The sequence below is a fragment of the Scardinius erythrophthalmus genome (assembly GCF_964197995.2).
Source record: "Scardinius erythrophthalmus genome assembly, chromosome: 12".
NCBI lineage: Eukaryota > Metazoa > Chordata > Actinopteri > Cypriniformes > Leuciscidae > Scardinius > Scardinius erythrophthalmus.
The window spans coordinates 30,495,508-30,508,506 of NC_138232.1; positions in this window are offsets into that span (position 1 = coordinate 30,495,508).

Sequence of the window (12,999 nt, forward strand, 5' to 3'; positions counted from 1 at the left end):
GTACTTGTCTCCGGAGTGTATTCCTCATTAGAGTCAACAATGTTTTCATCATGGAAACTCTTACATGCAAAACACCGTATATATTATGAATCTTACACGAAATTCACCTTCATCACAGTGTAACTGATGGTAATGGAAAAATGTGTATCAATGCAACCTGTTTTTAGCTTTGCATTATAAATATTGCTCGTTACCGAAAGTATATTTTAAACTTTACCAGTATCGATATGCTAGCTTGATAGTGAGTACTAAAATAAATCTTATGTTTATATTTATAGTGATAAAGTTAGGTATTTTATTACATGTGATTCTGACATGATGTCACTGCATGCACTGCGCTCCTTCCTGTCCACTCGTCTCAGGTAAATAAATGCGTCTTCCAGCTGAGCCTGAGCGTTTGGCGTCGCGCGTTCATATGTTTTGGGGGCGTGGCTTTGGAAGCAGCTCAGAAGGGAAACAAAATTATTATTAGAAAACCATTATTTTAAATTGTAATAATTAGTTTTTTCTGTATTTTTGATCAAATAAATGCTGGCTTGAAGTGCATAAGAGACTTTTAAAAAAAAAACCTTAAAGGAAATAGTAATGGGTCAAAATTTTTGACTGGTACTGTACATATATTTTATTTATGCATAATTATTAAAAATGGTAATATAATAAAGTCCTTTCACATCACCATTTCAGCGCCATCAGCCTACACTTCACATAATAGGCCTGTAGATGGCACCTGTGCTTCATTTAACCAACTATGATAGTTTGATCAAATGGTAAACAGGTTACCATTGAAGACGCTGCTGACCCCGTCTGTCAAGTCCGAAGCATGGCACACGCAACCTATAGCGACGCGTTATGGCAACAACACCTCAGACAGACAGTAAAAATAAACGGGAATTTAGGCTACTTTAGTTTTGTACACATTGTCATGTTAATTATAATCAAATGCATTTTGTTTTATTGACCACAATATTATTATTGATATTTGTTTGAGAGGGGCACTTTTGATTAATTTTGAGAAAGAGAAGGGGCTCGAGCCCCAAAGAGGGTGGACTGTTTTTTTGCAGTGTTCATCACCATTTTTCCACTATCGAGCCTTGATGATGATGGAGAAAATGAAAATATCCAGAACCATAAGTGACCAGGGACTGAATGCTGGGCGACAGCTCATGTGATGGTCATACGGAGCATGCCACAGCGTAAAGCCCATCTCGGGACTCAGCTGTGTAGCCAGTGCTGAAGCGGTCTCATATGCATCAGTCCGAGCGCCATTACCGCGGCTGCGAATGACGTATGCCCCAGGAGCCTTTGGCCTGCAGGATGGCTATTGCATGCAAGGCGTAGACGGTCTGTCCAGCAGCACTGAGGCTTAACAGCCAGAGCTGCCATCGTCTCACACAAAATCCCTGACCGCCCCACAGTCGAGTGAGAGAGAGGAAGAACAGATTTTGGCACTAAATTTCCTTCATACAGCCAATGCTCTTTATGCACTTCCAGGAAGAAAGGCACGGGGGAGGGGTGAGGCAATCTTAGCATCATGCTCCAAACCCAGAACCAATCATCCATCCCCGACTGCTCAGAACGCAGAAACTATGGAGGTAACTGAGTCAGCTGTGTATGCTGTATATATGCCTCCTCCCGAACTTTGTTTTTAAAACATAATTTGTTGCTTGAATTCTGCAATCTCTTGAGATGCAGACATGTAAGAGGCTGACAATTAGCTGAACATATACTTGTTTAATAAGTGACTACTTTTTAAAATCTTTATTTGAATATGGCAACATTCTTAGTTTAAAATCTATATGTGAATATGGCAACGTGATATCTCATTCTACAATGATTTAATCACTGACAGTGACACTAATGCAAAGATCCCTCCTTCATCAACCAATCGCATAGTTCAAGTACACCTGGCTGCAGCCTGCATATCGGGGCGGGGCTGACACGCCCCACACGCCCCGCCTCACACGTTCTCTTATTGGCTCATTCGTCTTCAATAGGCATACATGATAAATGTGTTCGTAGTTAGTGTAGGTCAGAGTAGTGTATGGATGGATGAGCGGATGTCATCAATCAAGTTACAAAACTGTAAAAGAGAGGTGTCTAATGCCACAGAAATATAGAGCTTAGGTTGAGCTCAGTCTAGAGCACACTTAATCTGAGAATCTGAGACATTCAGTTGTTTTTTGTTTACTTAACTCGCTATGTCCGTATTATTAGATCACTGAGTTGTTAGCTACTGGAAGTTTAATCTTCTAAATCAGTCTAATTCACAAATGAATGTTATTAAGTTGGCTTGAGAGAGCCAACTTACTGAAATCCTATTTAAACTTATTATTATTATTAATGGTGCTTGCTGAAAGCAAGGCATCATTAGTGTTCTCTTGCATACTTATTATTAATGGTGCTTGCTGAAAGCAAGGCATCATTAGTGTTCTCTTGCATACTTATTATTTTTATTATTATTATTCTTCCACACAAAAGTTTGGCGCGTAACTCGCCCCGCACCGTTTGTCTCAGACCCATGAATGAGGTGTCAAATCGACCGGCTCATTGAGGAGAGGTGTGCTATGACTTTTATAAGCGATCAGGGGTGCGGTGTTCGCCCCAGGGGCGAAAAAGCGGCCAAAAAAGTCCCATTGACTTAACATTGAGACAAATTTTGACCACACGTAGCTCTAAGCGAGGATTTCGCAGAAATGTGTGATTTGCCACATTTGAAGAGGCTGACAGGCTCTGTAAGAACATACCTCACAATGGGGTAAAAGTTGCACCCCAGGGGGGCAGGAGCGTCCCAAAGTTGCCCCACTGACTTACTATGGGGAAGGAACGTCCCGTGAAACACACATGCTTTTCCTACTATGGTAAATTGCATAGAGATTTTGTATTGAACGTAGCTCTGGATCACAGTGTCATAGAGACAAGGGGGGGGGGGGGGGGGGCTCATTTTACTCAGATGACCAATCAGTCTCTCAGGATCATTGTGAAGCTATCAAACCACGCCCTAGCAACCATTTAGAGCCCCTTAGCAACAAGTTCCATAGACTTCCATTGAAAGAGTTCAAAGAGATATCTCCAGACTAAATTGTCATAGAAACATGGGGGTGGTCTCATTTGACTCGGGGCAGCAAACAGCCAATCATGAATCACCTCAACACTTCCAAGCCACTCCCTAGCAACCATTGTCGAGCACCTTAGCAACCAAAATCCAAAGAGGGATATCTTCCATTCTGAATGTCCCAGAGGCATGGGAGTTGGTTTATATCATTCATAGTGACAAGAAACCTTTGGAGTTTCATCATTGGCAGCTGACAAGCCACTCCCTAGCAACCAAACAGAGTACCCTAGCAACCAAAATCCAAAGAGGGATATCTTCTATTCTGAATGTCGCAGAGGCATGGAAGTTGGTTTATATCATTCATAGTGACAAGAAGCCTTTGGAGTTTCATGATTGGCAGCTGACAAGCCACTCCCTAGCAACCAAACAGAGTACCCTAGCAACCAAAATCCAAAGAGGCATATCTTCCATTCTGAATGTCACAGAGACATGGGAGTTGGCTTATATCATTCATACTGACAAGAAGCCTTTGGAAATTCATCATTGGCAGCTGCCAAGCCACTCCATAGCAACCATTGTCGAGCACCTTAGCAACCAAAATCCAAAGAGGGATATCTTCCATTCTGAATGTCACAGAGGCATGGGAGTTGGTTTATATCATTCATAGTGACAAGAAACCTTTGGAGTTTCATCATTGGCAGCTGACAAGCCACTCCCTAGCAACCAAACAGAGTACCCTAGCAACCAAAATCCAAAGAGGCATATCTTCCATTCTGAATGTCACAGAGGCATGGGAGTTGGTTTATATCATTCATACTGACAAGAAGCCTTTGGAAATTCATCATTGGCAGCTGCCAAACTACTCCATAGCAACCAAACAGAGTACCATAGCAACCAAAATCCAAAGAGGGATATCTTCCATTCTGAATGTCACAGAGGCATGGTAGTTGGTTTATATCGTTCATACTGACAAGAAGCCTTTGGAAATTCATCATTGGCAGCTGCCAAACCACTCCATAGCAACCATTGTCGAACACCTTAGCAACCAAAATCCAAAGAGGGATATCTTCCATTCTGAATGTCCCAGAGGCATGGGAGTTGGTTTATATCATTCATAGTGACAAGAAACCTTTGGAGTTTCATCATTGGCAGCTGACAAGCCACTCCCTAGCAACCAAACAGAGTACCCTAGCAACCAAAATCCAAAGAGGTATATCTTCCATTCTGAATGTCGCAGAGGCATGGAAGTTGGTTTATATCATTCATAGTGACAAGAAGCCTTTGGAGTTCCATGATTGGCAGCTGACAAGCCACTCCCTAGCAACCAAACAGAGTACCCTAGCAACCAAAATCCAAAGAGGCATATCTTCCATTCTGAATGTCACAGAGGCATGGGAGTTGGTTTATATCATTCATACTGACAAGAAGCCTTTGGAAATTCATCATTGGCAGCTGCCAAACTACTCCATAGCAACCAAACAGAGTACCTTAGCAACCAAAATCCAAAGAGGGATATCTTCCATTCTGAATGTCACAGAGGCATGGGAGTTGGTTTATATCATCCATAGTGACAAGATGCCTTTGGAGTTTCATGATTGGCAGCTGCCAAGTAACTCCATAGCAACCAAACAGAGTACCCTAGCAACCAAAATCCAAAGAGGGATATCTTCCATTCTGAATGTCACAGAGGCATGGGAGTTGGTTTATATCATTCATAGTGACAAGATGCCTTTGGAGTTTGATGATTGGCAGCTGCCAAGTAACTCCATAGCAACCAAACAGAGTACCCTAGCAACCAAAATCCAAAGAGGCATATCTTCCATTCTGAATGTCACAGAGGCATGGGAGTTGGTTTATATCATTCATATTGACAAGCAGCCTTTGAGTTTCATGATTGGCAGCTGCCAAGACACTCCCTAGCAACCAAACAGAGTACCCTAGCAACCAAAATCCAAAGAGGGATATCTTCCATTCTGAATTTCACAGAGGAATGGGAGTTGGTTTATATCATTCATAGTGACAATATGCCTTTGGAGTTTCATGATTGGCAGCTGCCAAGTAACTCCATAGCAACCAAACAGAGTACCCTAGCAACCAAAATCCAAAGAGGCATATCTTCCATTCTGTATGTCACAGAGGCATGGGAGTTGGTTTATATCATTCATACTGACAAACAGCTTTTGGAGTTTCATGATTGGCAGCTGCCAAGCTACTCCCTAGCAACCAAACAGAGTACCCTAGCAACCGTTTAGCAAAACGTATATCTCTGCATCAGAACATCGTATAGAGATGAGAGTTGGTTTATATCATTCATACTGACAAGAAGCCTTTGCAGTTTCATCATTAGCAGCTGCCAAGCAACTCCATAGCAACCAAACAGAGTACCCTAGCAACCATTTTACAAGACCTACATCTCTGCATCAGAATATTGTATAGAGATGGGGGTTGGCTCATTAGTTTCAGTTGTAAAACAGTCTGTAAATATCACCATGGTAACTGTGTATTCACACCCTAGCAACCATTTAGAGCCACCTAGCAACCATATTGCAACATATAGAAGCCATATTTTAGCTCCACAACATCGTACAGACATGGTTGTTGGCTCGTATGCAATCATGTACAACACCCTAGCAACCGAGTGGCGAGTTTTGCCACTGCAAGCACCACTTCACATTTTCTTCAGGAAATGTACATTCTAGTTCTTCTTATTATTATTATTCTGGACAAAAGTTTGGCGCGTAATGCGCCCCGCACCGTTTGTCACAGGCTCTTGAGTGAGGTGTCAAATCGACCGGCTCATTGAGGAGAGGTGTGCTATGACTTTTCTAAGCGATCGGGTGTACGATGTTCGCACAGCGGACGAAAAAGTGGCCAAAAAAGTCCCCATTGACTTTACATTGGGAGTTCTAAAAATATTTGAATCCCAACTGCCGTTTTCACACACACAGACTCCAAAGGGCCTGACACCCCTGCATCTCTCCCTCTCTCTCTCCCTCAGAGGATTTATATTATCAAGCAGCCAATAAGTAATGGCCTAAAATCTTCATAGCTACACCCTAGCAACCAGTTTCAGCACCCTAGCAACCACTAAGAGCTCCCTAGCAACCACCCTAAACCAAAAAAAAATAGTTTTTTAATTTTTTTGTATTTTTTAACGCAATATTACACTTGTGGCCTTGCGATATTGCTCCATGCTTGTGCTTATTCGGCCATAGGCACGAGGCCGTAGGCCGAGTGCCGTACTGAAGGCACTCGTTATTAAAGATTTTAATAACTCTATAAAAACTCCATAGTAACCATCTTTGACAACTACCAACCACCTAGTAACACCATAGCAACAAAACAAATACCTTAGCAACCATCCTGAACACCCTAGCAACGTCTAGAAACGCTCTAGTAACCATCAAAAATACCGTAGCAACCCCCCAGAACACCTAGCAACTGCCTAGCAACCACCCAGAACACCCTAGCAACTGCCTAGCAACGCCCTAGCATCCACCCAAAATACCATTGCAACTGCCTAGCAACGCCCTAGCAACCACCCAGAATACCCTAGCAACCGCCTAGCAACACCATAGCAACCACCCAGAATACCCTAGCAACTGCCTAGCAACCACCCAGAATACCCTAGCAACCGCCTAGCAACACCATAGCAACCACCCAGAACACCCTAGCAACCACCTAGCAACACCATAGCAACCACCCAGAACAGCCTAGCAAACACCTAGCAACGCCCTAGCAACCACCCAGAATACCCTAGCAACCGCCTAGCAACCACCCAGAATACCCTAGCAACCGCCTAGTAACACCATAGCAACCACCAAGAATACCCTAGCAACTGCCTAGCAACACCATAGCAACCACCTAGAACAGCCTAGCAACCACCTAGCAACGCCCTAGCAACGCCCTAGCAACCACCAAGAATACCCTAGCAACCGCCTAGCAACCACCCAGAATACCCTAGCAACCGCCTAGCAACACCATAGCAACCACCAAGAATACCCTAGCAACTGCCTAGCAACCACCCAGAACACCCTAGCAACCGCCAAGCAACGCCCTAGCAACCATTTAGAGCCACATATAAACCATATTGCAACATATAGAAGCTATATTTCAGCTCCACAACATCGTACAGACATGGTTGTTGGCTCGTATGCAATCATGTACAACACCCTAGCAACCGAGTGGAGAGTTTTGCCACTGCAAGCACCATTTCACATTTTCTTCAGGAAATGTACATTCTAGTTAGTGGTGCTTGCTGAAAGCAAGGCATCACTATTGTTATTGCTCATACTTATTAGTGGTGCTTGCTGAAAGCAAGGCATCACTATTGTTATTGCTCATACTTATTATTCTTATTATTAATGGTGCTTGCCAAAGGCAAGGCATCATTAGTGTTCTCTTGCATACTTATTATTAGTGGTGCTTGCTGAAAGCAAGGCATCACTATTGTTATTGCTCATACTTATTATTCTTATTATTATTATTATTAATGGTGCTTGCTGAAAGCAAGGCATCATTAGTGTTCTCTTGCATACTTATTATTAGTGGTGCTTGCTGAAAGCAAGGCATCACTATTGTTATTGCTCATACTTATTATTCTTATTATTATTATTATTATTATTATTATTCTGGACAAAGTTTGGCGCGTAACTCGCCCCGCACTGTTTGTCACAGACCCATGAATGAGGTGTCAAATCGACCGGCTCATTGAGGAGAGGTGTGCTATGACTTTTATCGGGGATCGGGGGTGCGGTGTTCACCCCAGGGGCGAAAAAGCGGCCCAAAAAGTTTCATTGACTTAACATTGCGACGAAATTTGAGCACTCATAGCTCTGAGCGAGGATTTCGCAGAAACGTGTGATTTGCCACATTTGAAGAGGCTGACAGGCTCTGTAAGAACATACCTCACAATGGGGTAAAAGTTGCACCCCTGGGGGGCAGGAGCGTCCCAAAGTTGCCCCATTGACTTACTATGGGGAAGGAATGTCCCGTGAAACACACATGCTTTTCCTACTATGGTAAATTGCATAGGGATTTTGTAATGAACGTAGCTCTGGATCACAGTATCATAGAGACAAGGGGGTGGGCTCATTTTACTCAGACGACCAATCAGTCTCTTAGGATCATTGTGAAGCTATCAAGCCACGCCCTAGCAACCATTTAGAGCACCTTAGCAACAAGTCCCATAGACTTCCATTGAAAGAGTTCAAAGGGATATCTCCGGACTGAATTGTCATAGAAACTAGAGGGTGGTCTCGTTTGACTTGGGGCACCAAACAGCCAATCATGAATCACCTCAACTCTTCCTAGCCCCTCCCTAGCAACCATTGTCGAGCACCTTAGCAACCAAAATCCGAGAGGGATATCTTACATTCTGAAAGTCACAGAGGCATGGGAGTTGGTTTATATCATTCATAGTGACAAGAAGCCTTTGGAGTTTCATCATTGGCAGCTGCCAAGCCACTCCCTAGCAACCAAACAGAGTACCCTAGCAACCAAAATTCAAAGAGGGATATCTTCCATTCTGAATGTCACAGAGAAATGGGAGTTGGTTTATATCATTCATAGTGACAAGAAGCCTTTGCAGTTTCGTCATTGGCAGCTGCCAAGCCACTCCATAGCAACCAAACAGAGTACCCTAGCAACCAAAATCCAAAGAGGGATGTCTGCCATTCTGAATGTCACAGAGAAATGGGAGTTGGTTTATATCATTCATAGTGACACAAAGCCTTTTCAGTTTCATCATTGGCAGCTGCCAAGCAAATCCATAGCAACCAAACAGAGAACCCTAGCAACCAAAATCCAAAGAGGGATGTCTTCCATTCTGAATGTCACAGAGGCATGGGAGTTGGATTATATCATTCATAGTGACAAGACGCCTTTGCAGTTTCATCATTGGCAGCTGCCAAGCCACTCCTTAGCAACCATTGTCGAGCACCTTAGCAACCAAAACCATAGAGGGATATCTTCCATTCTGAATGTCACAGAGGCATGGGAGTTGGTTTATATCATTCATTCTGACAAGCAGACTTTGCAGTTTCATCATTGGCAGCTGTCAAGCAAATCCATAGCAACCAAACAGAGAACCCTAGCAACCAAAATCCAAAGAGGGATATCTTCCATTCTGAATGTCACAGAGGCATGGGAGTTGGTTTATATCCTTCACAGTGACAAGAAGCCTTTGCAGTTTCATCATTGGCAGCTGCCAAGCAACTCCATGGCAACCAAACAGAGTACCCTAGCAACCAAAATCCAAAGAGGGATATCTTCCATTCTGAATGTCACAGAGGCATGGGATTTGGTTTGAATCATTCATACTGACAAGCAGCCTTTGGAGTTTCATGATTGGCAGCTGCCAAGCCACTCCTTAGCAACCAAACAGAGGACCCTAACAACCGTTTATCAAGACCCATGTCTCTGCATCAGAACATCGTATAGAGATGGGGGTTGGCTGTTTTGTTTTGGTTGGGAAACAGTCTGTAACTATCACCATGGTAACTGAATTCACACCCTAGCAACCGTTTAGAGCCTCCTAGCAACCATATTGCAACATATAGAAGCCATATTTCAGCTCCACAACATCGTACAGACATAGTTGTTGGCTCGAATGCAATCATGTACAACACCCTAGCAACCAAGTGGAGAGTTTTGCCACTGCAAGCACCACTTCACATTTTCTTCAGGAAATGTACATTCTAGTTTTTATTATTATTATTCTTCCACACAAAAGTTTGGCGCGTAACTCGCCCCGCACCGTTTGTCTCAGACCCATGAATGAGGTGTCAAATCGACCGGCTCATTGAGGAGAGGTGTGCTATGACTTTTATAAGCGATCAGGGGTGCGGTGTTCGCCCCAGGGGCGAAAAAGCGGCCAAAAAAGTCCCATTGACTTAACATTGAGACAAATTTTGACCACACGTAGCTCTAAGCGAGGATTTCGCAGAAATGTGTGATTTGCCACATTTGAAGAGGCTGACAGGCTCTGTAAGAACATACCTCACAATGGGGTAAAAGTTGCACCCCAGGGGGGCAGGAGCGTCCCAAAGTTGCCCCACTGACTTACTATGGGGAAGGAACGTCCCGTGAAACACACATGCTTTTCCTACTATGGTAAATTGCATAGAGATTTTGTATTGAACGTAGCTCTGGATCACAGTGTCATAGAGACAAGGGGGGGGGGGGGGGGCTCATTTTACTCAGATGACCAATCAGTCTCTCAGGATCATTGTGAAGCTATCAAACCACGCCCTAGCAACCATTTAGAGCCCCTTAGCAACAAGTTCCATAGACTTCCATTGAAAGAGTTCAAAGAGATATCTCCAGACTAAATTGTCATAGAAACATGGGGGTGGTCTCATTTGACTCGGGGCAGCAAACAGCCAATCATGAATCACCTCAACACTTCCAAGCCACTCCCTAGCAACCATTGTCGAGCACCTTAGCAACCAAAATCCAAAGAGGGATATCTTCCATTCTGAATGTCCCAGAGGCATGGGAGTTGGTTTATATCATTCATAGTGACAAGAAACCTTTGGAGTTTCATCATTGGCAGCTGACAAGCCACTCCCTAGCAACCAAACAGAGTACCCTAGCAACCAAAATCCAAAGAGGGATATCTTCTATTCTGAATGTCGCAGAGGCATGGAAGTTGGTTTATATCATTCATAGTGACAAGAAGCCTTTGGAGTTTCATGATTGGCAGCTGACAAGCCACTCCCTAGCAACCAAACAGAGTACCCTAGCAACCAAAATCCAAAGAGGCATATCTTCCATTCTGAATGTCACAGAGACATGGGAGTTGGCTTATATCATTCATACTGACAAGAAGCCTTTGGAAATTCATCATTGGCAGCTGCCAAGCCACTCCATAGCAACCATTGTCGAGCACCTTAGCAACCAAAATCCAAAGAGGGATATCTTCCATTCTGAATGTCACAGAGGCATGGGAGTTGGTTTATATCATTCATAGTGACAAGAAACCTTTGGAGTTTCATCATTGGCAGCTGACAAGCCACTCCCTAGCAACCAAACAGAGTACCCTAGCAACCAAAATCCAAAGAGGCATATCTTCCATTCTGAATGTCACAGAGGCATGGGAGTTGGTTTATATCATTCATACTGACAAGAAGCCTTTGGAAATTCATCATTGGCAGCTGCCAAACTACTCCATAGCAACCAAACAGAGTACCATAGCAACCAAAATCCAAAGAGGGATATCTTCCATTCTGAATGTCACAGAGGCATGGTAGTTGGTTTATATCGTTCATACTGACAAGAAGCCTTTGGAAATTCATCATTGGCAGCTGCCAAACCACTCCATAGCAACCATTGTCGAACACCTTAGCAACCAAAATCCAAAGAGGGATATCTTCCATTCTGAATGTCCCAGAGGCATGGGAGTTGGTTTATATCATTCATAGTGACAAGAAACCTTTGGAGTTTCATCATTGGCAGCTGACAAGCCACTCCCTAGCAACCAAACAGAGTACCCTAGCAACCAAAATCCAAAGAGGTATATCTTCCATTCTGAATGTCGCAGAGGCATGGAAGTTGGTTTATATCATTCATAGTGACAAGAAGCCTTTGGAGTTCCATGATTGGCAGCTGACAAGCCACTCCCTAGCAACCAAACAGAGTACCCTAGCAACCAAAATCCAAAGAGGCATATCTTCCATTCTGAATGTCACAGAGGCATGGGAGTTGGTTTATATCATTCATACTGACAAGAAGCCTTTGGAAATTCATCATTGGCAGCTGCCAAACTACTCCATAGCAACCAAACAGAGTACCTTAGCAACCAAAATCCAAAGAGGGATATCTTCCATTCTGAATGTCACAGAGGCATGGGAGTTGGTTTATATCATCCATAGTGACAAGATGCCTTTGGAGTTTCATGATTGGCAGCTGCCAAGTAACTCCATAGCAACCAAACAGAGTACCCTAGCAACCAAAATCCAAAGAGGGATATCTTCCATTCTGAATGTCACAGAGGCATGGGAGTTGGTTTATATCATTCATAGTGACAAGATGCCTTTGGAGTTTGATGATTGGCAGCTGCCAAGTAACTCCATAGCAACCAAACAGAGTACCCTAGCAACCAAAATCCAAAGAGGCATATCTTCCATTCTGAATGTCACAGAGGCATGGGAGTTGGTTTATATCATTCATATTGACAAGCAGCCTTTGAGTTTCATGATTGGCAGCTGCCAAGACACTCCCTAGCAACCAAACAGAGTACCCTAGCAACCAAAATCCAAAGAGGGATATCTTCCATTCTGAATGTCACAGAGGAATGGGAGTTGGTTTATATCATTCATAGTGACAATATGCCTTTGGAGTTTCATGATTGGCAGCTGCCAAGTAACTCCATAGCAACCAAACAGAGTACCCTAGCAACCAAAATCCAAAGAGGCATATCTTCCATTCTGTATGTCACAGAGGCATGGGAGTTGGTTTATATCATTCATACTGACAAACAGCTTTTGGAGTTTCATGATTGGCAGCTGCCAAGCTACTCCCTAGCAACCAAACAGAGTACCCTAGCAACCGTTTAGCAAAACGTATATCTCTGCATCAGAACATCGTATAGAGATGAGAGTTGGTTTATATCATTCATACTGACAAGAAGCCTTTGCAGTTTCATCATTAGCAGCTGCCAAGCAACTCCATAGCAACCAAACAGAGTACCCTAGCAACCATTTTACAAGACCTACATCTCTGCATCAGAATATTGTATAGAGATGGGGGTTGGCTCATTAGTTTCAGTTGTAAAACAGTCTGTAAATATCACCATGGTAACTGTGTATTCACACCCTAGCAACCATTTAGAGCCACCTAGCAACCATATTGCAACATATAGAAGCCATATTTTAGCTCCACAACATCGTACAGACATGGTTGTTGGCTCGTATGCAATCATGTACAACACCCTAGCAACCGAGTGG